This window comes from Hibiscus syriacus, unplaced genomic scaffold, assembly GCF_006381635.1.
Source record: "Hibiscus syriacus cultivar Baekdansim isolate YM2019G1 unplaced genomic scaffold, ASM638163v2 tig00110988_pilon, whole genome shotgun sequence".
Classification (NCBI taxonomy): domain Eukaryota; kingdom Viridiplantae; phylum Streptophyta; class Magnoliopsida; order Malvales; family Malvaceae; genus Hibiscus; species Hibiscus syriacus.
This window is the reverse complement of record NW_024062942.1, coordinates 1,602,052-1,628,090: the sequence shown is the minus strand read 5'-3', so window position 1 is coordinate 1,628,090 and position 26,039 is coordinate 1,602,052. Positions and strand designations below refer to the sequence as shown.

At 35.9% G+C, this 26,039-nt stretch overlaps 2 pseudogenes; one reads left to right on the top strand and one right to left on the bottom strand.

Annotated features, from left to right (window-relative positions):
* Positions 1–2,566: 2,566 nt before the first annotated feature.
* LOC120148907 lies at positions 2,567–8,198 on the top strand (annotated as a pseudogene).
* Positions 8,199–8,393: 195 nt separating this feature from the next.
* LOC120148908 lies at positions 8,394–25,440 on the bottom strand (annotated as a pseudogene).
* Between the last annotated feature and the right edge of the window lie 599 nt (positions 25,441–26,039).

Here is a 26,039-nt window from a genome sequence, read left to right as displayed (position 1 = left end):
TCTCAAATAAAGCTTAGTGAAATATATCATTTATCGAGTCAATTATTTTTAATAAATTCTAATCTATGGAAGACCTCCAAACACCTAAGGTATCATTCCGAGGATTACTCAAATAAAAATAATATTAATATTAATATTTTTAATTTATCTATATTTATGTTATATTAATTTAATTAGATATATTTTATTCACTTTAAATGAATGTAAAATTTTCATTTTTTTATCATGAAATTATTTTAATAAATAAATATTTATTATCTATTTTATTTATTTAGTTCTTGTTATTTTTTGGTTTATTTAGTTACTTGTTACATCATATAAATATCTCATCCATTTTTTATATATGTCATTTATTCCTGTTGCATTAAAAAAATTATCAAAGACAATGTTGTTTTGCGTCGTGTATTAACGAAATTACATCCAACATAATTGGATTCCAATTTTTGTTAATTCACGTAGTGAGATGACAACCTTCTCAAATAAAGCTTAGTGAAATATATCATTTATCGAGTCAATTATTTTTAATAAATTCTAATCTATGGAAGACCTCCAAACACCTAAGGTATCATTCCGAGGATTATTCAAATAAAAATAATATTAATATTAATATTTTTAATTTATCTATATTTATGTTATATTAATTTAATTAGATATATTTTATTCACTTTAAATGAATGTAAAATTTTCATTTTTTTTATCATGAAATTATTTTAATAAATAAATATTTATTATCTATTTTATTTATTTAGTTCTTGTTATTTTTTGGTTTATTTAGTTACTTGTTACATCATATAAATATCTCATCCATTTTTTATATATGTCATTTATTCATGTTGCATTAAAAAAATTATCAAAGACAATGTTGTTTTGCGTCGTGTATTAACAAAATTACATCCAACATAACTGGATTCCAATTTTTGTTAATTCACGAAGTAAGATGACAACCTTCTCAAATAAATTCTAATCTATGGAAGACCTCCAAACACCTAAGGTATCCTTCCGAGGATTATTCAAATAAAAATAATATTAATATTAATATTTTTAATTTATCTATATTTATGTTATATTAATTTAATTAGATATATTTTATTCACTTTAAATGAATGTAAAATTTTCATTTTTTTTGTCATGAAATTATTTTAATAAATAAATATTTATTATCTATTTTATTTATTTAGTTCTTGTTATTTTTTGGTTTATTTAGTTACTTGTTACATCATATAAATATCTCATCCATTTTTTATATATGTCATTTATTCCTGTTGCATTAAAAAAATTATCAAATACAATGTTGTTTTGCGTCGTGTATTAACAAAATTACATCCAACATAACTGGATTCCAATTTTTGTTAATTCACGTAGTAAGAGGACAACCTTCTCAAATAAAGCTTAGTGAAATATATCATTTATCGAGTCAATTATTTTTAATAAATTCACTCATTTAAAAAAAAAACTCATCGAAATGAAAGGATCATAACTCAAATTTCGAGTTAAAATATGTAGAATTCCATCATTTTAGATAACATATAATTGAGAGTACCAATTTTAGACGCTATATGAGTGCTCACTCTTCACTACTTGTAATAGACTCCTAAATCCTTGAAACGAATTTTTGTCTTAAAAAATAATTTTTCTTAAAATTGTTTTAAAATATTTTTTTAGGTATTTGACCTACCTAACTCAAAGGTCGATGACGACTCCAAATTTCAAATTAAACAAAATTCACAATTTCTAATATAAAATCATAATTATTTTAAAATTAAATAATTTATAAGAAAAATGGTTATGCCATTATGTATTAAAGAGATGAATGGATATCTGTTATTTTTTATACTTTAATAGGCTAATAATTAGTTTTTATTAATTATAAGGTCAAATTCAAAGTATTAAGTAAAAACAATAAAATTATCATATTAAAAAATAAAATCCAAGTATTAAATTGAATAAAAATACATATACCACGATAGAAAAAAGTGAAATTCAAATTACCAATCACAAAATCAAATATATCAAAATTTGAAATTCTTCATTTTCATAAAAGAAATATTTTAAGTGAATAATATCGTAATTTATCTTTATTATAAATTAAAATAAAAATTGACCTTAAATATCCTATTCTTAATATGCTAAGTCAACATACTAACTGTCAAATCAAATCCTACTACCATGCTTAAGTCAATTGGTTTTTAAAATTATTTAAATCAATTTTTAATTGAAAAATAATTTAATTTCTATTTTTATTATTATAATATCTAAAATATTATAAATGAAACTATTTTAAAAAAAATCAATAAAATATTTCATAATTTTAAATATGTATACTAATTGTATGATATTTTCCAATAGAGAAAGAATACATAAAATAAAATGAGATTTTTTCTTTATTCAAGTCGCTGAACTAATAATTTATGCGGACCAAATGCCAAATGCAATAATGAATTTTAATTATGGGTTAACGACACTACACGTTTTATATTTAATATTTAAACATTTTTTATTTATAATTTTATAAATCTAATTTTCGTCACATACAGCTTGAGAACGAAAAGTAAAACATACTGTTCTTTCTCAGCTAATTACTGCAGATAAAGTTCGAAAATCACTAATTCAGTCGGTGGAAACTCAAAAGCAAAGAATCAAAACAAAAAATGGCGAACGAAGGTGCAGATTCAACCTCAACTCCGTCGTCTTTTAGGCGCCAATGGGACGTCTTCCTCAGCTTCAGAGGCGAAGACACGCGCGACGGCATCACGACCAGCCTGTATCGCTCGCTCGACGGAAAAGGCGTGCGCGTCTTCCTAGACGACGTCGGATTGAACCGTGGAGACGAGATCGCACGGGGGTTGCTGGAAGCCATCGAAGACTCGGCCGCTTTCATCGTTATTCTGTCCAAAAATTACGCTTCCTCCCATTGGTGCCTGGAAGAATTGACCCGGATCTGCGAGTTGGGGAGGCGGAGCCTGATCCGGCGACTGGTTCTGCCGGTATTCTATGAGGTTGATCCTTCGCATGTTCGGAAACAGATAGGGCCTTTTGTGGATGCGTTCCTCTGCCACGAGAACAGATTCGGAAAAGACAAGGCCAAAGAGTGGAGGGAAGCCATGGCCAACGTTGGCTCCCTTGCTGGTTTCGTTGTCAAAAACAAGAGGTTATTTATCTCTTTATTTACTTGCTTTCCTCAATTCTCACATGCTTAATACAATTAGATCTGCAAATATTTAAGTAGACGATGCTAGGGGTTTTCATTCAGATTTATCAAGTTCGATGTTCCAACAAATAAAATTAACGACCAATATTTATGCCACTTTGCTCAAATTCTAAATCTTAAGAGATAACTACAATCTTTTAACCATTAAAATTAATGCTTATTAAAGAACAATAAAATATATGACTTATAAATTGATGATCAAATAAGCTCCTAAAATTAAAAAGATGTCTCTATTAAATTAACTTCTAAAAATAAAACATTTTAAGCGACTCAAGATGCATGCATGCTCAATACAATTAAATCCTATCTTTTTCCAAAAATTACCGGATGATTTAAACGACTTCAGAAGGTGTTAGATAATCCAAACGATTTCTACAGAATACTATAACAAACATCTTAGATAAAAATAATAATTTCTCTAACATCTTGTATGAAGAGTTTTTTTTAACATATTATTTGGATAATTTTACTCGATTCAACTGAATTGTTATTAAACAATTTTATAGTAAGTTGAAATCATAATTCACCCAAGAAACTTTATTGATTATTGACTACTTTATTAGGGACCAATATAGTATGTAAATCTTATAAATTTTGTAAATATGATTTTATTATTGTTCTTTCGAACCTTATAAAATGATTGTCAGACATCTAAAACGATCATAAAATATCTTTAAATTTATTAAATTATTATTAAATGATCTTTAAATTTATCAAAGTTTATTACTATTTTAGGATTACAAGGGATCATTTTATAAATATTTAAAAAGTTGAACGATATTTTATAACAATAAAAGACTGCTGACTATCAAATAATTTTATATTCATGAGTGACCTTTAGTGTAACCTGCCCTAAAAAAAATAATAGGATGAAAAAATCTTGGATTCAATCGTAGGTTTTTAATAATGGTGTATACTACATTTGTTTCATAAAGATATAACTACGTCACACGTGCAAATTCTAACTTGTCAAAAGGTTTTTCTTCAACATTCATCTAAGATGTTGCAAGTTTCCATTGCAGTGATGGTGGGGAAGTGATTCGGGTTCTGCTGAGGGAAGTTCTGAAACATCTGAGCAATACACCGGTGGAAGTAGCCGCTTACCCGGTCGGACTCGATGCGCGAGTGACGGGGCTCATAAATCTCTTAGATGTGAAGTCCCATGGTATTAAAGTTGTCGGCCTTCATGGGATGGGCGGCATTGGCAAGACGACCCTTGCCAAGGCCGTCTTTAACAAAATACTCGGACTCGAACAGTTCGAGCACCGCTGTTTTATCTCGAATGTTAGAGAACTTTCGAAACAAAAAGATGGTTTAGTGTCCCTCCAACACAAACTCGTTGGTGATCTCTTCGGTTCCGCTGCTGATATTGATCTTTTTGCGAACGATGTCGACGTCAATGCCTCGAAAATCCGAAAGAATGTTCATGGAAAAAGGGTTCTAATCGTCCTGGACGACGTCGACGACGAAAACCAACTGAGTGCATTGGGTGCAGAACTCAAATGGAGAACAGATGGAAATATTCGAATCATTGTCACAACAAGAAATAAAGGAATTTTGAATGAACGTTACGTGAATTTTATTTACGAGGTCAGGGAGCTGCATTTTGATCAGGCACTACAACTTTTTCAGCTATCATGCGCTTAGAAGAGACCAACCAACAACCGAGTTTCTGAAATTGTCCGAGGAAATCGTGTCTCTCACAGGGAACTTACCATTGGCATTGGAAGTGTTCGGGTCGTTTTTGTTCGACAAAAGGAAGGTAACCGAATGGAAAGATGCATTGAACAAGTTGAGAGATATTCGTCCACACGAGGTTCAAGATGTGCTGAAGATAAGTTTTGATGCGCTCGACACAGAAAATCGATGCATATTCTTAGATGTAGCGTGCTTGTTTGCCAGTTTGGAAACCAAGAAAGAAGACGTAGTTGACGTATTGAGAGGATGTGATTTCAAAGCTGAAATAGGCTTAAGAGTTCTTGAAGAAAAATCTCTGATCAAGTTCCATGAAGACGATTCTATTTGGATGCATGATCAGCTTCGGGACATGGGACGACAAATCGTGCAAGATGAGAGCTTTTCCGATCCCGGAATGCGTAGCAGACTGTGGGATCATGACGAAATCGTCACTGTCTTGAAAAATCACAAGGTATATAAATATATATTCACATACATGTATAATACTTGACCTGATTTACTGAGCTTGAAACATTGATTTTGTGGACATTGTTGACAATAGGGAACAAGAAGAATTCAGGGTATTGTGGTGAACATGAAGAAAGCTGATAACGACCGGAAACAGGTGATTTTTGGTACCAAGTCTTTCGAATCCATGGTTAATCTGAGATTGCTTCGAGTCAATCATGTAAACTTGGAAGGGAAGTTTAAATTCCTTCCTCGTGAACTCAAGTGGCTTCAATGGCACGGATGTGCACTGGACACTCTTCCTTCTGATTTTTGTCCCCAAAAGCTAGCTGTCGTTGATCTCTCGGATAGCAAAATTAAACAGTTGTGGAGCTCGAATGTTAACGAGGTAACGCTACTTACCCCGGTTTCCGCTGCCTGTAACTAGCTAGTTTGTGGCAATTTATGAACTGTTTTTTTTCCTTGTCATGGAATATTTCTTTGTCTCAGGTTGCTGAAAACTTGAAGGTCATGAATCTGAGCTATTGCGCACATTTGGCGTCTCTTCCCGATTTATCTAGACATGGAAAGCTGGAAAAGATTGTTCTCAAGAACTGTGTGGCACTGACAAACATTCACAAATCAGTTGGTAGTTTAAAGTCATTACATCACTTGGATATGACACGTTGTTCAAACCTTGTTGAATTTCCAAGTGATGTTTTAGGAATGAAAAATCTTCAAACCCTCGTCCTCAGCGATTGCTCCAAGTTGAAGGAGTTACCGGAGGGCATCGGCAGCATGAGATCACTCAAAGAACTTTATGTCGATCACACCGGCATAGACAAGCTGCCTGAATCTATTTACCGCCTCCAAAAGCTCGAAAAACTGATCCTAGATGGTTGCATTCGGATCAAACGGTTGCCAACATGCTTAGGAATGATCGTTTCTCTCAAGGAACTTCGTCTCAATCACTCTGCATTAGAGAAGTTGCCCGACTCTGTTGGATCTTTGGAGAACTTGGAACGACTGAGTTTAATATCTTGTGAATCTCTCACCGTGATTCCTGATACCGTCGGCAATCTCAAATTATTGAAAGAGTTGCTCATAAAGGGCAGTGCAATTACTGAGTTACCAAATTCTATAGGCAATTTATCATATCTGAAAAGCTTATTTGTAGGAGGCAAGAATATTAGCAAGTTGCCAGATTCATTTCGAGGGCTGTCGTCTGCTGTGAAACTTGATATCGCAGACACATCCATTACTCGTCTCCCAAGTTATACCGGCGAATTGACATTACTTGAGAAGATTGAGATAAGGAATTGCATTTCACTTGAATATCTGCCAGAGTCAACCGGGAGCTTGTTTGCTCTTACATATATGAACATATACAACGCCGGTATTACAGAGTTACCGGACTCTTTCGGGATGTTGGAAAATCTTATAACGTTAAGATTGAACCAATGTAGAAAGCTTCATAAACTTCCATCCTCAATGGGAAATTTGAAGTCTTTGCATCATTTATACATGAAAGAAACCGCGGTGAAGGAATTACCGGAAAGCTTTGGCATGCTCACAAGCTTGCAGGTACTGACAATAGGAGAGAAACGCAGTACACAAGTGCAACCGAATTCACCATTAGTAGCGTTGCCGTCATCTTTCACGAATCTGTCATCGCTACAAGAATTCGACGCTTGGGCCTGGAGAATATGTGGTGAAATCCCGGATGATTTCGAGAAGTTGTCGAATTTAGAGGTTCTGTTTTTAGGAAGCAACGATTTTCATAAACTTCCGTCTCGCCTAAGCGGATTATCACTTCTCAAAGATCTCCAGCTGCCCAACTGCGAAAAGCTCGAGTCCCTCCCTCCACTTCCTTCGAGTTTGGAGAATCTGAATCTTGCAAACTGTATTTCATTGAAGCATTTGTCTGATCTCTCCAATTTAGAGGGCTTAAGAGATTTAAACCTCACAAACTGTGTAATGTTGGTGGATATTCCAGGCCTTGAGTACTTGAAATCCTTGAGGACATTGTACATGAGTAATTGCAGCAAATGTGCTTCAGCAGCAAAGAAAAGTCTCTCAAAGGTTTATCTCAAGAATCTGAAAAATCTAAGCATGCCCGGAAGTATAATTCCGGATTGGCTTTCACAAGATACGGTTACTTTTTCGAGCCACAAAAGCCTTGATATCACCGGGGTGATACTAATGGTAGTTGTTTCCATTAACCATCATGTACCAGATGAACTAAGATATCGTATACCTGCTGTTGTGGACGTTCAAGCACAGATCTTTGATGGTGACAGGGCAATACACACCACTGTCCTGAAGTTAATTGGGGTACCGAATACGAACCAAGACCATGTTCACTTGTGTCGATATCCTGCTCATCGCCCCTTGGTTTCATTGTTGAAGGATGGCTTTAAGATTAAAGTGACGACGCGAAACCCTCCCTATGTGAAGGGCGTAGAGCTGAAGAAGGCTGGGATTTTTTTAGTTTACGAGAACGACGATGATTACGATGGCAATGAAGAATCACTGAATGAGAGCCAGCAGACTGTGTCTCAGAGATTAGCCAAGTTTTTCAGCTCTCTTGAAGAAAATGAAGGAGTTATTCGCCAAAACGACAGCAGCCATGAAATAAAAGAAGTGCTTCAAGTCCAAATCAAGGAACAAAAACACCAGCCAAGCAGGTGGAGGCGCTGTCATCAGATATGCAGATGCATTTAATCTCGGACCAAGGTGCAGCGTCGGCAGAAATTGAGCCGAAGCCAGAAAATTTTCAGATAGCAGTAAACTGGCTTTACTTATTTATTTACAATCTTATTTGTTAACAAACACAGAATTGACTCAACACGGTAGCATCAGTAGTTCTGAACAAGCAACTTTCTTGTACAACAACAATAATGATTCTGGCAGATTCTGTTCGGGTATTTAGTACAGGGAAGGCCGTAAAGCCTGACATTTCATATATGGAGTAAAAGAACACATTCTCCAATACACAATGAAGATGTTCGGATACTAACTTTAGCATTCTTTTGGACGGCAATGGCGACTCGATGCCTCATGTTGTGCGAAAGAAAATATACTGTTTCTTTGGTTTACCAGGATGCAATATACTTCTTCGGGCATGATGACTGAAGGACGAATCATTAGAAATTAATGCTCTTATCGCTTATTGATGAGGAATTCTCAAGATTATGTTGTTCTATCGAAACCACCGCGGATATGCAACCACTCTGGTGATGAACCGCGACTGTATTCCCTTGTTGCTTTCGAACCAAATGCCATTGCAGTAGTGTCAAACGTTTGTTGTCCATACTGAAATGCAGAATCAATTGTTATAACATATACAAAGCCTGGGGAAAAAGGAAATGATTTCTACAACTAATTAATTCAAATGTAAATAGCAACAAGAATTTCAGGTAAGGTGTGAACTCAAGACGACATATTAAACTACCGACAACTAGACGCTAAGAGCACAAACACAGCAACGGATTTGATTAACAATAATAGCATTATAGCATGTTATCTTCAGAAAATCTAAATCCAAAACTAATCTAATCACAATTATTATAGAAAACCATATCAACCAACAAGCTTCTACAGAAACTAGTTGTTTAACACGGTATAGATCTGCTCTTCTTATTTTTGCTATCAACTATCAAGAAGGCTTATTCTTCAACCAGGCACGAATTCTAAGCCAAATATGGTTCAAGTTCAACATGACTTATGAACCTTTAACTTCAGATGTATGAAACTTGGATGTAGAAAGCATGTGTCGATGCTAGCAGCTAGAAAAGAAAGTGATAAAACTTTCGATCATAAGTTTAATTAAATAAAAACTACATAGTCAATGACAGAGTAAATACTAACATCTTTGAGAGGAAACACTTCAATGGCATGGTTCATTCTTGAATTAACTGCTTCAAGTTTCATCGACAAGAACTGCAACACCAGTAATAACGTTTCAGAATATAAGTTCAGGATTACTGGAGCGAAAATGTAAAATAAATACAGTGATAGATAAGCAAAAGGATACACACCTCAACCTGACGCTGTAGTGATTGGATATAATTAATTATCTCATCAAGAACAAGAGCCTTGCCAATAACCTGAATCCAACAAGTCATTAGTAACGTGAGATAAGGGCACAATGAGAGAGAGAGTCTTAGGAGGTCCGCACTCTGGCGAGGAGTGGACGGTGTTTGTTGATTATCTTAGCAAAAGAGTCACTTGGAGATCATTAAAGGAAATTTTTAGTCACCATGGGAGTGTTTTGAGAGTTTATATCCCGAATAGTTCTAACAAACCAAATTATAGAGATCATTCATTTGCGTTTGTTCAGTTTGCGAAGGAAAAAGAAATGCTGGAGGCGATAGAGAAGGTCAATGGTACTTGGATTGACAGGAAGAGAGTTTCGGTATGTGTAGCTAAATATCGGAGGCAGAGGTCCTTGCAAGTTGGTGGAAGTAAGTCCAGAAAAGATGAAGATAAGTCGACTAAGGGTGCGAAACAGAGGAGTAGAGCGGGATCTGAGTCTTTTAGTCGGTTTAGGGATGAGAGGTCATATATGGTTGCTTTAACCTCGTCTGATGGGATGAGGAAAGTCCCGGTTGATGAAAAGGGTAGGGAGGGTCACCCTTGTAAAGATAATGGAATTAGAAATCTTTGGGAGATGCAAATTCCCTCTGATGAAAGGGATTGGGTGAAGAGAGCATTGACAGGGATTATCAAACCTCACTTTGATCTGGAGCTAGTGCTGAAGGGATTGGCAAGTGATGGGTTCAAGGTTAAGGGAGCTAGTTGGGGTTATGCGTGGAACTCTTGCATATTAACCTTTGATTCGGAGGAAGATTTTAAGGAGGCGTGGTCGAGCAGATTAGTGGAATTGTCCTTCTGGTTTGATTGGATTGATATCCTTCTGAATGATGACGGGGTACCGATGGCTTTCTGTTCAGTAGAGTTAATTGGTATCCCGTTATTATGCTGGAATGTCCTCTTTATGGAGAAACTTGTCTCAAAGTGGGGGAAGCTAGTCTGTATCCACGATTCGACGGTGAAAAGAGAGGACATGGCGATGGCCAGGGCCTTACTGAGGGTGGCCAGTCCCTATGATGTTCAGGAGTCTGTTACGCTGGGCTCGTATGGGAGATCTTTTAAAGTTAAAATTAACGTGGGGTCGGTCTTTATTAAACAGGAAAGTTTTTTGGTAGGAAATTCAATGGTTGCCGGAGAGGATAGGTCCAGAGATGATGAATTTTCAGAGGATGAAGAAGAACAGTGCGCTGTTGGGGGTGGTAGACCAGACCTGCCAGTTGAGGATACTAGGGACAGAGTAGACAGATGGTTAGTAGGGGATGGAAGTTCAGCTTTAGTAGGCGATGAAGCAGGTCAGAATTTACTGTGGAAGGAGGGAGAAGGTCAATCTAGTGGAGTAAAGGTGTCAGACTTTCCAGCAGAGGATTTGAATTTGAGAGGGAATTATCAGGGTATTGGGATTAGGAATATTTTTCTAATGAAAATGATAAGGCCCAATCAGAGGACTTGAGTGAGCCCATTAGACTTTCTACGGCTGGTCCAGTTGTTATTTTAAAGCAGCTGGGCTGTGGTAATCTAATAGAATCTGGGGTGGTGGAACTTGGAGACTTACAGCAAAAGGAGATGGATTACTCAAATAGGCAGGGTCGGGATAGAGCTACGCCGCTTTGCGTACCATTTTTGCTTAAGGATGGTACGAAAGTCAGTTTACAGAATATTGTTTCTAATGAGGTCTTGATGGAGGAAAGAGTAATTCGGGATAAAGGAGGGGGTAATGCGGACGGAACAGAGGTGGAAAGGGTTGAGAATCCAGTTATACTAACTGGTTTCCAGGGGCGGATTATAAAGAAAAAGAAGTTAAGGATTGCTCCAACGAGGTCTGATAGTTCTGGTTTGGAGGGTGAAGTGTCATTTAGTTTTCATGATCGAGTTTATGAAAGACTTGATAGAGGTCTGGATAGGGAAAGTTTGGATCGAACCAGTGTTAATTCAGCGCCCCCAAACAAATGTATTGAAGCAAGACTGGAGGCTGCTGCTTCTAGAGATGTTTGTGATATGTTGGGGATCTCTTTCAAAGGGGGTAATCAAATTCTGGAAAAGGAGATCTTGAAGATGGAGCTTAGTGAGAATAGTAGAAGCTATTGACTGATTTTTTCAAGATAGTAAAGGTTGTTGCTTTTATTAATTATGTCACAAATCAAATTGATTTCATGGAATGTGAGAGGGCTTGGAAAAAAGGAAAAATCAAGAGCTGTTGCTAGATTAGTTTCAAAAATCAAACCGATGATTCTGCTTCTCCAGGAAACTAAGTTGAACAAATGTCGAAAGGGATTGTTGAGGAAAATAGGGGGAAATTTCCTAAAAGGGTCTAGCTTTCAGCCATCTACTGGTTCTGCAGGGGGTCTAATCTGTCTGTGGAACGAAAATCTGTTTGAAGTGAGCAGGGAGTTTAAGCATAATAGGTTCCTTGCTTTATCAGGAAAGGTTAAGACTGTTAACTTTGATTGTGTGGTTATTAATGTGTATGGGCCGTCGGTTGAGTCTGATAAAGAGGAGTTTTTAAGTGAGCTAATGTGTTTTACACAACAGCTTGATTTGCCTGTATGCTTAGGGGGGGATTTCAATGCTTATCTAGATCCCGAGGAGAAAATTGGAGTCCAACAGAATTGGCATTCTATGGAGTTATTTTCCAACTTTGTATTTAATCTTAACCTTATGGATCTTCCTTTAGTTGGAGGGAGATTTACTTGGTGCAACAATAGAGAAGCTTCAACGTGGATTAGATTAGATCGGTTTCTATTAAGTGGTGCTTTTTTCCAGATATTTCCAAAAGTTATCCAGAAATTGTTGCCGAAATCCTTATCTGATCATAACCCTATAATGCTGGAAGATGACCACAACAATTGGGGCCCTAAACCTTTCCGGTTTTTTAACTATTTACTAGAGGATGAAGGGTTTGATGGGTTGGTTCATGATGCTGTGGGTGATTTAAAGAGGGAGAATGCAAGAAGGGGTATGTTGAGTATTCTTCATGGAACGAAGAAAGCCATTAAGAAGTGGCCATACAACAATAATATGGGGATGTCAGAAAAGATTTCAGAGCTCGAAAATAGGATAAACGACTTGGAATTAAAGTCTCAGGGTCGGGGAATTTCAACACAAGAATGGGGTCAACTAGTAGCTTGGAGGAATGAATTGTGGGGTCTGCATAGGAAGGAGGAGAGTATTTGGTTCCAAAAATCACGTAATAAATGGATCAAGGATGGGGATAGAAATACCAGATTTTATCACATTTGCGCTCTGAATAGGAGCAGAATGAATGCTATTTCGTCTTTGAAAGTGGCTGGGATTGATATTTCTGATCCCAACATGATTAAATCGGCTATTTTGATTACTTTAAAGTAAATTACAATGAGATATCATCTCTGGAGGTGGAGGAATGTAATCTGAATTTTGCCAAATTGACCGTGGAACAAAAGGCTGGATTAGAGGTTAGTATCACTGAACAGGAAGTGTGGGATGCTGTTTTTAAGGCGGACAGTGCTAAGGCACCTGGTCCGGATGGATTTACTATGGGTTTCTTTAAAAAATACTGGACTATATTGAAAGACCTTGTCATGCAGTTTGTTCAAGATTTTCAAAGAGGGAAATTATGGGAAAAGGGAGTGAATCATTCCTTCATTACGTTAATTCCAAAGAAGGTTAACCCACAGGGAATTGAAGATTTCAGACCCATTAGTCTCGTGGGCAGTCTCTACAAGATTATTTCTAAAATACTCTCGAAAAGACTAGTCTCTGTTATTCAAGGTTTGGTTAGCCCTTCACAATTCTCATTTATTCCGGGTAGGCAGTTGCTAGATTGTGCACTTTTGGCAAATGAAGGAATCGAATATTGGAGAAAACAAGGGAGGAAAGGAATTGTCTTTAAAGCTGACTTCCGTAGGGCCTATGATTCGGTTGAGTGGCCTATCTTATTCAGGATATTGAAGGACATGGGTTTTGGGGATAAATGGATCTCATGGATTAAATGTTGTGTTTCAACGGCATCTATTTCGTGTTAGTTAATGGTTCCCCTACCGAGGAATTCAATATTAGTAAAGGGTTGAGACAAGGGTGCAGCCTTTCCCCTCTCCTATTCAATTTAGTGGGGGAATTATTAAATCTTATGTTGATTAAGGCAGTTGATAAAGGGCTGTTTCAAGGGTTTAGCATTGGTAGGATTGGCAATTCCTTCCAGTTGACTCATCTACAGTTTGCTGATGATTTAATACTCTTCTGCAGCGATTCAACAATGCAATTTCTAAACTTGAGAAGAGTGTTGAGGGTCTTCGGTGTGATGTCTGGGGTGCATTTAAATCTGTCAAAGTGTACTGTATTTGGGGTTAATATGGATGCTGATAGGGTTCAGGATTGTGCTAGGAAAGCAAGATGTGGAGTGGGGTATTTTCCAATGTCTTATCTTGGTTTACCGATTGGATCTAGGAAAAATTCAGTGGGTATGTGGGATCCGGTTGTCCAGAATTTTAATAAGAAGTTAGCTGGGTGGAAAGTAAATTCACTGTCGTTGGCGGGCAGACTTGTTTTGGTTAAATCGGTGCTTTCATCTTTGCCAATTTTTTACCTATCGATTTTCAAGATTCCACACAAAGTGTCTCAGAAGTTGAACTCGCTGATGGCCAACTTCCTTTGGGGATATGATCTTGAAAAAAACGAATCCACTGGGTGAATTGGAAGTCGGTTTGTCAACCAATCGAAGAGGGTGGTCTGGGTATACTGGATTTAAGGGTGATTAATAGGGTCCTTCTAGGGAAATGGGTTTGGAAATTTGCTAATGAAAAATATAGTCAGTGGAAGAATCTGATTTGCAGCAAATCCAACGTTAGCACTTTGTCTCTCTCAATTTCAGAAGCGTCTACACCTTTTGATTCCTGGATATGGAGAGGTATTCTCAGTAACTATAATAAGAATGATAAGATTGGTGGATGTTTGAGAAATAATTCAAAGGTCATTGTAGGGAATGGGCGGTCGATTGCTTTTTGGAATGATATTTGGATTACTAATCTGCCTTTAAAAAGACAATTCCCAAGAATTTATGCTTTGTCGACAAACAAATGGGGGATGATCTCTGAGTTTGGTGAGTATGAAGATGAGGTTTGGGTGTGGAATATACAACTTAGAAGAATGTTGTGTGATTGGGAATTGGACCAGTGGATTGCATTTATGTCTTGATTGACAAGTCGTCGCTGTCACGATGTGTGGATGATTTTTTGGGCTGGTCAGGAAAGGGGGATGGCATTTTCTCGGTCAAATCTTGTCGATTATCGTTACAAGATAGGTCGGAAGGGAGTTTTGCATGGAAGAAGTGGGTTTGGGATGGATTGGCGCCTCCAAGAGTTCAAACTTTATTATGGCAGATCTGTCATCAGAAAGTGGCAGTGAGAGTGGAATTGAAGAGAAGAGGACTTCAGATTTCGGATGTTCTTTGTCCTATGTGTCATGATCAGGATGAAACTGTTGCACACCTGTTCCTAACGTGCCCTATTGCCTCGGAATTGTGGAGTAAATTTCTAAGGTTATGGAATATCTCTACGGTGATGCCTCAAGACCCTTCTTCAATTTTGTGTTCGTGGTCGAACCTTAGGAATAATTCCCTTATTTGGAGGTTTATTCCGGCTGTCATATTTTGGTCTATTTGGAAGGCCAGAAACGAGGTTGTATTTGAAAATGGCATATGTGACTCTACTGTTCTGTTCTTCATTACTAGATTTAGATTGGCTAAATGGTTCTTGGCTAAATACCCGGGGGTTCGGATTCTGACAGACCTTCTAGTAGGGGATCCTACGCGGGCGGATTTATTACCCTCTAATTCGAGTTCTAAGAAGATTAGTTGCTGGACTCCTCCTCCATCTGATATGTTCAAACTCAATGTCGACGGGGCAGTGACTGGAGATGGGATGCAGGGTGGTATTGGTGGGGTTTTGAGAGACTCCTGCAGCTGCACTTTAGCTAATTTTTCTTCCGCAGTGGGCCCTGGTCCCCCTATTCTATCTGAACTGAAAGCGATTAAGAAAGGATTGCTCTTCTTCTTTTCATCCGATTGGGCCAACAAGGGAAGACTTATTTTGGAAAGTGATAACAAATATGCAGTAGATTGGATTTTAAAACGGAGTCCTTCCCCTACTATTTTCAGTGAGTTGGTGGAGGAAATAGGAGTTCTTGTTTCTACAAAGGGTGTTGTTCTGAGATGGGTTTCTAGGAGTTGCAATATGGAGGCAGATAGGTTAGCTAAGCAGGGAATCAGTTGAGTGTTGAAGGCTTAGTGTTGTTCGTTACGATAGTGTTGGTGTGGGGTTAGGCTGATGGGTGTTTTTTTCCCCATCGCTTTTTGTATTATGGTCATGGTGTATTTTCGAGGGTTAGAGTGTTATGTTTATCCTGTGTTTCTCAGGATCAGGATGTTTTGTGTATCTTATGTAATTCTGGTTTTTCAATAAAATGAGGTGCTCTTTTCCTCCCTCAATCAGTTTACATCAAATGTAAACTATGAGGGAGGTTCCTAAGGAGTCCTACTATTCCTATCAAAAAAAAAATAACCTGAATCCAACAAACTATTTAGCAAGTGGCTTAAACATGCCATAATCAGGGGAACTGAAGATAAGTTTCGATACGCTTTTGGATTAGAAGCAAACCAGGCAATAGGTTTCCTTATGCACAAAAAAATAGATTTCGTAGCACGAAACAGTTCAGAAATTTCATCAGTATATACCTTATTGCAACCAGGAACCATATGCTGAAGAACTTTCATTCTTTCACTAATCTTTTCTCTCCTAGCCTGCCAATCAAACAATTCCAGATCAATGAAATATAAAGGATTGTCTTTTTTATTGAAATCTCGGGTGAATGAGCCTGTTCACACCGAGAAGGCCCGAGAATTCCTAAAATTTCTTAAACACAGTGAATACAACATTGTAGATCAGCTCCGAATGACTCCGACATGAATTTTGATGTTATCTTTTCTTCTGCATTTTGAGGTATATCGAAACACGTTGAAAGGGTTGAATAAGACATTTGTGCCAAAGGATATACTAGTAGAACACGTTGATAAGTTGGTAAATCACATCAACGCTGACAACTTCATCTATTTTATGATGAAGAGATACACGAGGAAGGTAAAGGTAGATGCAAGGTGTTGCATATAACTGCTCATTGTAAAGGGGTTATTCTTTCTAGAGTGTTGATAGGTAATGGATCAACTTTGAATGTCATTTCATGGGTAACAATGAATAAACTCCCCGTGGAGACTTCACACATGAAGGTCTGTGGAAACACTATTCGTGCATTTAATGGAACTAAAAGGAACATTACGGGTAAAATCATAATTCCCCTCCGTATTGGCCCAACTACATTTAATGTAGAGTTTGTGGTCATGGACATTCATCCAAACTACAACTGTTTGCTAGGAAGACCGTGGATACATATGGCTGGTGCAGTTCCTTATTCATTACAACAGAAGCTTCAATTCATTTCCAAAAGAACTTTGGTGACCGTCAAAGCTGAAAAAGAAATCATAGTGTCTATACCACTGATGAACCATATGTGGAGGTAAATGAGAATGCACTTGAATAATCATTCCAGTCTTTGGAGTTTGTTAATACTAATTTTTTTGTTCGAGGAAAAGAATATGCCCTCCCCTAGACTACCAAAGACCACTATAATACAGCTGAAAGAAACCATAGCTCGTGGAGCTCGAGTTGGAAAATGATTCAGTAAAAGGTTACAATGAATCATTGAGGGTCCGGCTCCGGTGTCCAAGATAAATGGCTTTGGAATTAGGTACAAAAACTATTTATCAGGACAGGGTTAGGGGTGCCAAAAAAGCTTAGGGAAAGAAGAATGGCAAGGATAGGTGGTCAGGATATTACTTGGGAGCCTATGGTTATACTGCACATCACTCAGAGCTTCTCATCTAGGGGCTTCATGGTTTATACGTTAGAGCACCCACGTGTTGCGGAAGTCGAGATAAAATAGAAAACTTGAGCATCAATGTTATCACAGATGTATCAACTGCTGAATGTTCACGAGCTTTGATTCATCTTTGTCCTCCTGAATATGATTTGAACAGCTATACTGTTGAACTACTCCCTATATTCTACAAGCTCGTTTCAAAGTAATTCATTTCACTCATTCTCTTTATAACAAACATTTTATTTATTTCTTTATTACATTATTACAACTATTCTTTTGATAAATATATAATTGAATTCTTCTCCATAGCCCGAACACATTCTTTTTTATTCGTAGGTCTCTAGATACAAGTGCTCAAATAATGATATTTTTGAACCAAATATTGATTTTGAAAATGATATGTATCTAAAGGAATATGAGGGTTATAAGGATGATGAAGAATGTAAATAAAACCCTAAACTTGTCAGAATGATTGAGCAAGAAAATAAATAAATTTTGTCTCATTAAGAGATGACTAATACAGTGAATATGGGGACGGAGGAAGATAAAAAAGGGGTCAAGATTGACACCTCGCTCTTAGCAGAAAGAAGGCAAGACCTAATAAACATGTTACATAAGTTCAAAGATGTGTTTGCTTGGTTGTATCAGGATATGTCAGGTTTGGATACAGACATTGTACTACATAAACTACCAATAAAGCAAGAATGTAAGCCAATACAGTAGAAGCTTCGAAGAATAAGATCAGACATGTTAAAGTTAAAGGAAGAAGTGAAAAAGCAATTTGATGTTGGATTCTTACAGGTGTCCAGATATCTAGAATGTGTAGCTAACATTGTACATGTTCCAAAGAAATATGAGAAGGTCTGAATGTGCGTTGACTATTGGGATCATAATCATACAAGTCCCAAAGATAACTTATCACTTCTTCATATTAACACCTTGATTGATAACACAACTAAACATACTATTTTCTCTTTTATGGATAGCTTTTTAGGGTGCAATCAAATCAAGATAGACCCCGAAGATATGAAGAAGACAAAATTTATGACAATGTAGGGCACATTTTGCTATAAGGTGATGCCATTCAGATTAAAGAACGTGTTGAGTTAATCGATCGATGAAATAGCCAAGATGGGGGAGAATTGACAATTAAAAATTTTGGTGGAAGCTTTTGTAGAAAATAGAAAATATTTGTACAACGATTTAGAGTGGTTCGACTTTCACAACTAAAGTCTACTTCCACTACCTTAGCTATCTACACTAAGGATTTTCCAACAAATTCACTAATTTGTTATTTCTTTTGAGGACAAAGAGTAACCTTACAACTCCCTCAAGAATTATACCCCAAATTCTTGATAACACTCTTTCCCAAAGAGAATATTATAAATTTCGCAAACGTACAGAAAAACCTCACAAGGTAGGATATTTGCACAATTCTAGAACAAAGAAAAAACACTCAAGAATAATACAATTTAGCACAAATAGTGTTCTTGAAAGCAAAATGAATATTGAATGGAAAATAAGCTTGAAATGCTCAAACAATGAGGTTTGATGCTTTCTCTTTGATTCTCTAGCTTATCTTCTTAATTGTTATTTTTTTTTCTTGATCAATGGCTTCTCATATTGTTTAAATACGTCTTGAATCACTTCTGAATGTTTGGGATCATTGGTGAAGTCAATAGAGCCGTTATGGTGTAATTATCATTTAAAAATCAGTTAGGAGTGTCTGTGTATCGGTACACTCTCAAGGTGTATCGATACACTTAGTGTAAAATTCAAATATTTCGACCGTTTGTGTATCGATGCATTGGTTGTGTATCGGTACACAAAATGCATTCGATGTTTGGTGTGTTCGATACATCAAAGAGTGTATCGGTACATCCCTATGTAAAAATCATTTTTGGCTCTATTAAAGTTCGAAATACTTTGTAAAAATTGTTTCAAAAATATTTTAAGACCCATACACAATTTTACACTTAAGTAAGGATTAAAATTAACATTTGAAAACTTGGAGTAATATATATTTGATATTCAAATAATTTAATCGAATATTCAAAATTGGATATAAAATCTTAAAATCATTTATACTCTATTTATTATATCGAAACATCAAAATGTTTTCAACAATCTCCCCCTTTTTGATATAACAAAACATTTAAGTAATTTTAAGATTTTCTTTGAAAATCATTTTTGAAATCAATTTTGAAAATTACTACTCCCTCTTACTTTATTCTCCCTCTTTTTATTAAATCAAAAAGACTCTATAAAACGTTTTAAACAAGTTTATAAGAAAATTAGCCAATTGATATTTAGATAAAGCTTAAGCTGCTAAGATCACAATCAAGAGAAAGATTAGTCATTAGTTCTAAAATCAATATTCATAAACAATGTGGAATGATAAATTGGTCATATTCAACTAAAATGTAAATGATGCAAAATCTAAAAAAAACCAACATAAAGTAATCAAACCAAATTCAAACAACCAAAACCAAACATATATATATATATAAGCATTTAAGTTCAAACCAAATATTAAAATCAAACATTGAAACATCCAAAACATATCAATCCAAAAACATTCAAAATGTTTTAACAATTAAGGTCTAAATCAACCAAAGAAAACAAAACAAGAAAGAAGGTCTAATCATCCATCGGTGGAGCAAGAGGTGATAAATGTGCCCATATATTGGCCACATCACGTGTTAGCGCTTTGACCCTTTCGTCCATAGCATCGAATCGATTATTCATCGCTTTGTTGTTAGCAGTTAAATGGGACTCGATGGATGCAAACCTCATGTCAAGATTCTCCATAAAAGATCGGAAGTATGGAGGCATCTAACTCTCTTGTTGTGCCGGCTCGTCATCAGGTATGTGATCTTCAATATCTCGCATAAGCTCTTGAAGCTCTGGATCATCATCATCTGTCGGTGTCGGAGGAGCTTGTGAAGTGCTAGCTCCCGGTGTTTTCTCATTGCATCGAACCCAATGATCTTTATCCTCGAACCATCCCGATTTCTTTAAGGATGTGAAATTTATTTGGTTCTTAAGCGGGATGCCTATATCAAGCGAGACCCTAAGGTTGGATTTGATAAACATGTTTCTAAGAAGACAACCGTAAACTAAGGTTTCAACATATTTAGACAGGACGTTGTTCACGGTTTCGACTAGCTCACCAAAGATGATTTGTGGCAGATTTATTTTCTTTTTCTTTTGGATACAATGTATCCACCAAAGATCTAGTACTCTAAGCGTAGAAAATCTACCTTCGGATGGTCTAAATCACCAACAGATGATTAAGTGAAGAAAACGCTCGTGATAGGTTAAAAGTGTACTTGCACTAGCTTTGGCTTTATAGGGAGTAGCCACATTCTCTCTTTCATTGTCTAGACCCTCGTTATCTAACCCAAAGGTGGAAGCGATTGTGTCGGAGTCAATGTAAACAAATTGGCCTAAGAGATAAGACCGAATACCTATGGTTTCAGTACGAGACTCGTTTTGGACACACACCGCATTGGAATAGAAAATGCGGACTAGTTGGTGATAAACGACGGGCTAGAGGTGAAAGAGTTTATCAAATTTCCAAGATTTAAGAGTAGGAAGATATTCGAATTTATATCGACCATAACTTGGATAGAGGGGATACATTCTTCACGAATTTTATATGACTGGAATAAATTAACATACCTATGGTAGAGATCTTATCTACGACCAGGTTGGTTAAAATAAGAATTTAGAATTGTCATTTCCAGTTCGTTCAGGTTTAGATTTGGATTGGGAGGTGGAATGGGAGGTCGGTTTTGAGGTTGGTTTGAAGACCGACTAGAGGATGACGTAGGGCGTTTAGACATAATCGGAATGGATAGAGTTACCTGCAATTATAAAACACATATATGCAATATAATCAATCCCAAAACTTAATATGAATCCGCAATAATTAAGGTTCTCTAAATAATATCCTAATGAGCAAAATTTAATAACTATTTTGCAAATGATGTTTGAAAAATCATATTATGTATATTTTTCATGAAAACAACATAATTAAATCAAAAACAATAATTTTAAAATCAAAACATTTTTTTATTATTTTGAATTTAAAAAAATTGACAAAAATTGTGTGTTTTTGACGAAATTAGTTGTAGAATCTAGTTAAAAACATAATATGAGTAATGCCCGATATCTAATTCAACCTAGAACTAATTAAAACTAGTCCTAAGTTAAACATTAATAAAATAGAAGTTTTAGAAAAATACCTTGAAGATTTTCGGATTTGAGTGAGATTAGATGATGTTTGCACATATTTGATGATTCTAACAGGTTTAGAAGTTAAAGAATAGTTGGATTCCGACTAGATTTTTTTGATTTTAAGTAAAAGAGAGAGTAGGGGTGATTTGTATAGGAACGATGACAATGAGTATATTTTGGGGTTTTTGACAAAATGAATGGATATTAGGGATTTTAAGCCTAAAACCCGACGAGTGTATCGGTACACTCTTGAGTGTATCGATACACATTCAAGGAATGCATCGGTACACTATCATAGTGTATCGATACATAGTGATGATGCATCGATACATAGGTAAGGATGCACTGTGCACACAAATATTAAAATCTGTATTTAAACACTCAAAATGCTAAATTATTAGCTCTAGTGGTATTGACAACTCATATATCAAAAATTAACAATGTTTAATCAATCAAATCTATCCTTAAATTTTATTTGAACATATAATTAATTTTCACTAAAGATCGTAAACTCCCCTTAACTAATAGCAAAGAATGCAATCAAAAGTGTTATTTTTATAAGCATTTTTCAATTATAATTAAAAGTGTTAAAATTATTTTAAACACTAAGTCAAGGTAGGTTAGTTAAACCTAATTCTCTCCTAAGTGTCCAAAATCTCTCTTTATCTAAAGGTTTTGTAAAAATATTAGCTAATTGATGCAAAGTATCAACATATTCTAGAACTACATCTCCTTTAATGACATGATCTCTAATGAAATAATGTCTAATTTCAATGTGCTTAGTTCTAGAGTGTTGGATGGGATTTTTAGTGAGACAAATGTCACTAGTATTGTAACACTTGATAGGTATGGTACTAACATCAATTCTATAATCTAAAAGTTGTTGTTTCATCCATAAAACTTGTGCACAACAACTACCGGCTGAAATGTATTCTGCTTCAGTGGTAGATAATGCAATAAAATTTTATTTCTTTGAAAACAATGAAATCAGCATATTTCCTAGGAATTGGCAAGCACAGATCTTTGATGGTGACAGGGCAATACACACCACTGTCCTGAACTTGATTGGGGTACCGAATATGAACCAAGACCATGTTCACTTGTGTCGATATCCTACTCATCGCCCCTTGGTTTCATTGTTGAATGATGGCTTTAAGATTAAAGTGACGGCTCGAAACCCTCCCTATGTGAAGGGCGTAGAGCTGAAGAAGGCTGGGATTTTTTTAGTTTACAAGAACGACGACAATTACGATGGCAATGAAGAATCACCGAATGAGAGCCAGCAGACTGTGTCTCAGAGATTAGCCAAGTTTTTCAGCTCTCTTGAAGAAAATGATGGAGTTGTTCGCCAAAACGACAGCGGCCATGAAATAAAAGAAGTGCTCAAGGAACAAAAACACCAGCCGAGCAGGTGGAGGAGGCGCTGTCATTAGATATGCAGATGCATTTAATCTCGGACCAAGGTGCAGCATCGGCAGAAATTGCGCCGAAGCCAGAAAATTTTCAGATAGCAGTAAACTGGCACTTATTTATTACAATCTTATTTGTTAACAAACACAGAGTTGACTCAACATGTAAGCATCAGTAGTTCTGAACAGGCAACTTTCTTGTACAACAACAATAATGATTCTGGCAGATTCTGTTCGGGTATTTAGTACAGGGAAGGCCGTAAAGCCTGACATTTCATATATGGAGTAAAAGAACACATTCTCCAAAACACAACAAAGATGTTCGGATACTAACTTTAGCATTCTTTTAGATGGCAATGGCGACTCGATGCCTCATGTTGTGCGAAAGAAAATATACTGTCTCTTTGGTTTACCAGGATGCAATATACTTATTCGGAAACACAAACACAAAGCAAGAATAGCAAACACAAACACAAACACAAAGCAACGGATTTGAGTAACAATAATAGCATTATAGCATGTTATCTTCAGAAAATCTAAATCCAAAACTAATCTAATCACAATTATTATAGAAAAACAGATCAACCAACAAACTTCTACAGAAACTAGTTGTTTAACACAGTATAGATCTGCTCTTCTTATTTTGGCTATCAACTATCAAGAAGGCTTATTCTTCAACCAGGCAGGAATTCTAAGCCAAATATGGTTCAAGTTCAACATGACTTATGAACCTTTAACTTCAGATGTATGACTGGAGGTAGAAAGCATGTGTCGATGCTAGCAGCTAGAAAAGAAAGTGATAAAACTTTCGATCATAAGTTTAATTAAATAAAAACTAGATAGTCAACGACAGAATAAATACTAACATCTTTGAGAGGAAACACTTCAATGGCATGGTTCATTCTTGAATTAACTGCTTCAAGCTTCATTGACAAGAACTGCAACACCAGTAATAACGTTTCAGAATATAAGTTCGGGATTAGTGGAGTGAAAATGTAAAATAAGTACAGTGATAGATAAGAAAAAGGATACACACCTCAACCTGACGCTGTAGTGATTGGATGTAATTAATTATCTCATCAAGAACAAGAGCCTTGCCAATAACCTGAATACAACAAACTATTTAGCAAGTGGCTTAAGAATGCCATAATCAGGGGAACTGAAGAGAAATTTCGATACGCTTTTGGATTAGAAGCAAACCAGGCAATAGGTTTCCTTATACACAAAAAATTAGATTTTGTAGCACGAAACAGTTCAGAAATTTCATCAGTATATACTTTATTGCAACCAGGAACCAGATGCTGAAGAACTTTCATTCTTTCACTAATCTTTTCTCTCCTAGCCTGCCAATCAAACAATTTCAGATCAATGAAATATAAAGGATTGTCTTTCGTTATCGAAATCTCGGTTTTTATACACTGCAAGAACTGCAAAATGATTTCAGGGCTATGATGAAAGCAAATTACCCTTTCTGCTAAACTGTGACTATCAGTGGCTTGACCCCTTCTAGCTCGGACATGGATGATGAAATCTTATTTAGGTGGCTCAGCTTGTTGAGCATTCTGTCCCACTAGCTTGCCTGAACTGGGTTCTGCTTCAACTTTAGAATCACCATTCTCGTCTCTACATTCAGATGCTTTAAGTTTCTTCCCATCATCAATATCCTGCCCAAATTATGAAGCCAACATTGCCAATAACAGAGCATTTGCATATGTGAATTAGTAGAATTGAGGATCACAAAAAATGAAAATCAATTGATTAAACAAATTGAAATGAAAATGAATGCCATGCCATTGCCTCTACTGGTGGAGACAATCTTAGCTGACTCATCTTCCCCATTGCGCCTCCTCCTCAAACCAACCCCTCTCTGCTGCCGCTGCTCTAAGGTCAACGGATCATTACCCGATACCTCTCGATTAGGATCCACGAAATGACCCGACACATTCCCAAATTGGCCCTTCCTTATCCCAAATTCAGGAACGGGATACTGCCAGATCTCTGTTAGATTGTATCCCCCATCACTCATCATAGCCGGTGGATCCATCACCAAAAAAATCACTCTCAAACCTCACATAAAAAACCCAAAACGGAGCAAAAATGCAAACTTTGTTTCAAATTATTAGCAACAGATGATGGGGTTTTTTATTAGCAACTGCGTTTACTTGTTTTCGACTTTGATGCTTTGAAAGAGTTCCTCTGGAGTTGCGAACTGAGTCACTTCCAGTGAGGTTTACTGGGTTTTTTTTAATGGTTTGTAGAAGAAGAAAAAACCCTTATCTTTCTCACATCTCTCGTTTCACTTATCCACCATTGGATTACAAAATCCAGGGTATAAATATACTGGTGTTACTTGATTAGTAGAAAATTAAGGTGATATGATTAATGATTAAAATTTTAAAAGCAAAAATGATCGGATTTGAGTGTCAATTTGTGGGAAAGTGGATCATATTAATGGGATATTTTGTTTGTGGCGATTGATGAGACATGCAAGAATTTTGCGAAATTACGATTAACGAACTGTCTAACCCATGATTTTCGGAATCGGATCGGTCAACGAATCAATTTAGCTATCGATTTATTAGTTCAACCGGTCGAATCAGTCAGAAGAACCGGATAACGTCATAATTAATTAATTATTTAAAAAATTAAAAAAATATTAAAAAAATTAATAAAAAATATTTTTTTTATATCACAAGTTATATTCAAAGCAAGTTATAACATATATAAGTTAAAAATCATAAAATCAAGTAAAACAAAATGATTCAAATCAACTACAACATAATATTTAAGGTAAAACATATTAAGTAATAAATATAATTATATAACTATAATCAAAAAATAAATTTGGGATTAAAAAAATCATAACAAATAATGTCGTTTGGTTAATTTTTTTAAAAAAAAAAATCTCACATGATTAAGAAAAATAGAAGAGCATCACAAAAGTCTAGAGAGTAAAAATATGAAAACAAAACAATCTCATATGACTAAGAAACATAGAAGAGTATCCCAACTGACTTCTATAAATAATAGAGGTAATTTGACATTTAAAATCATGG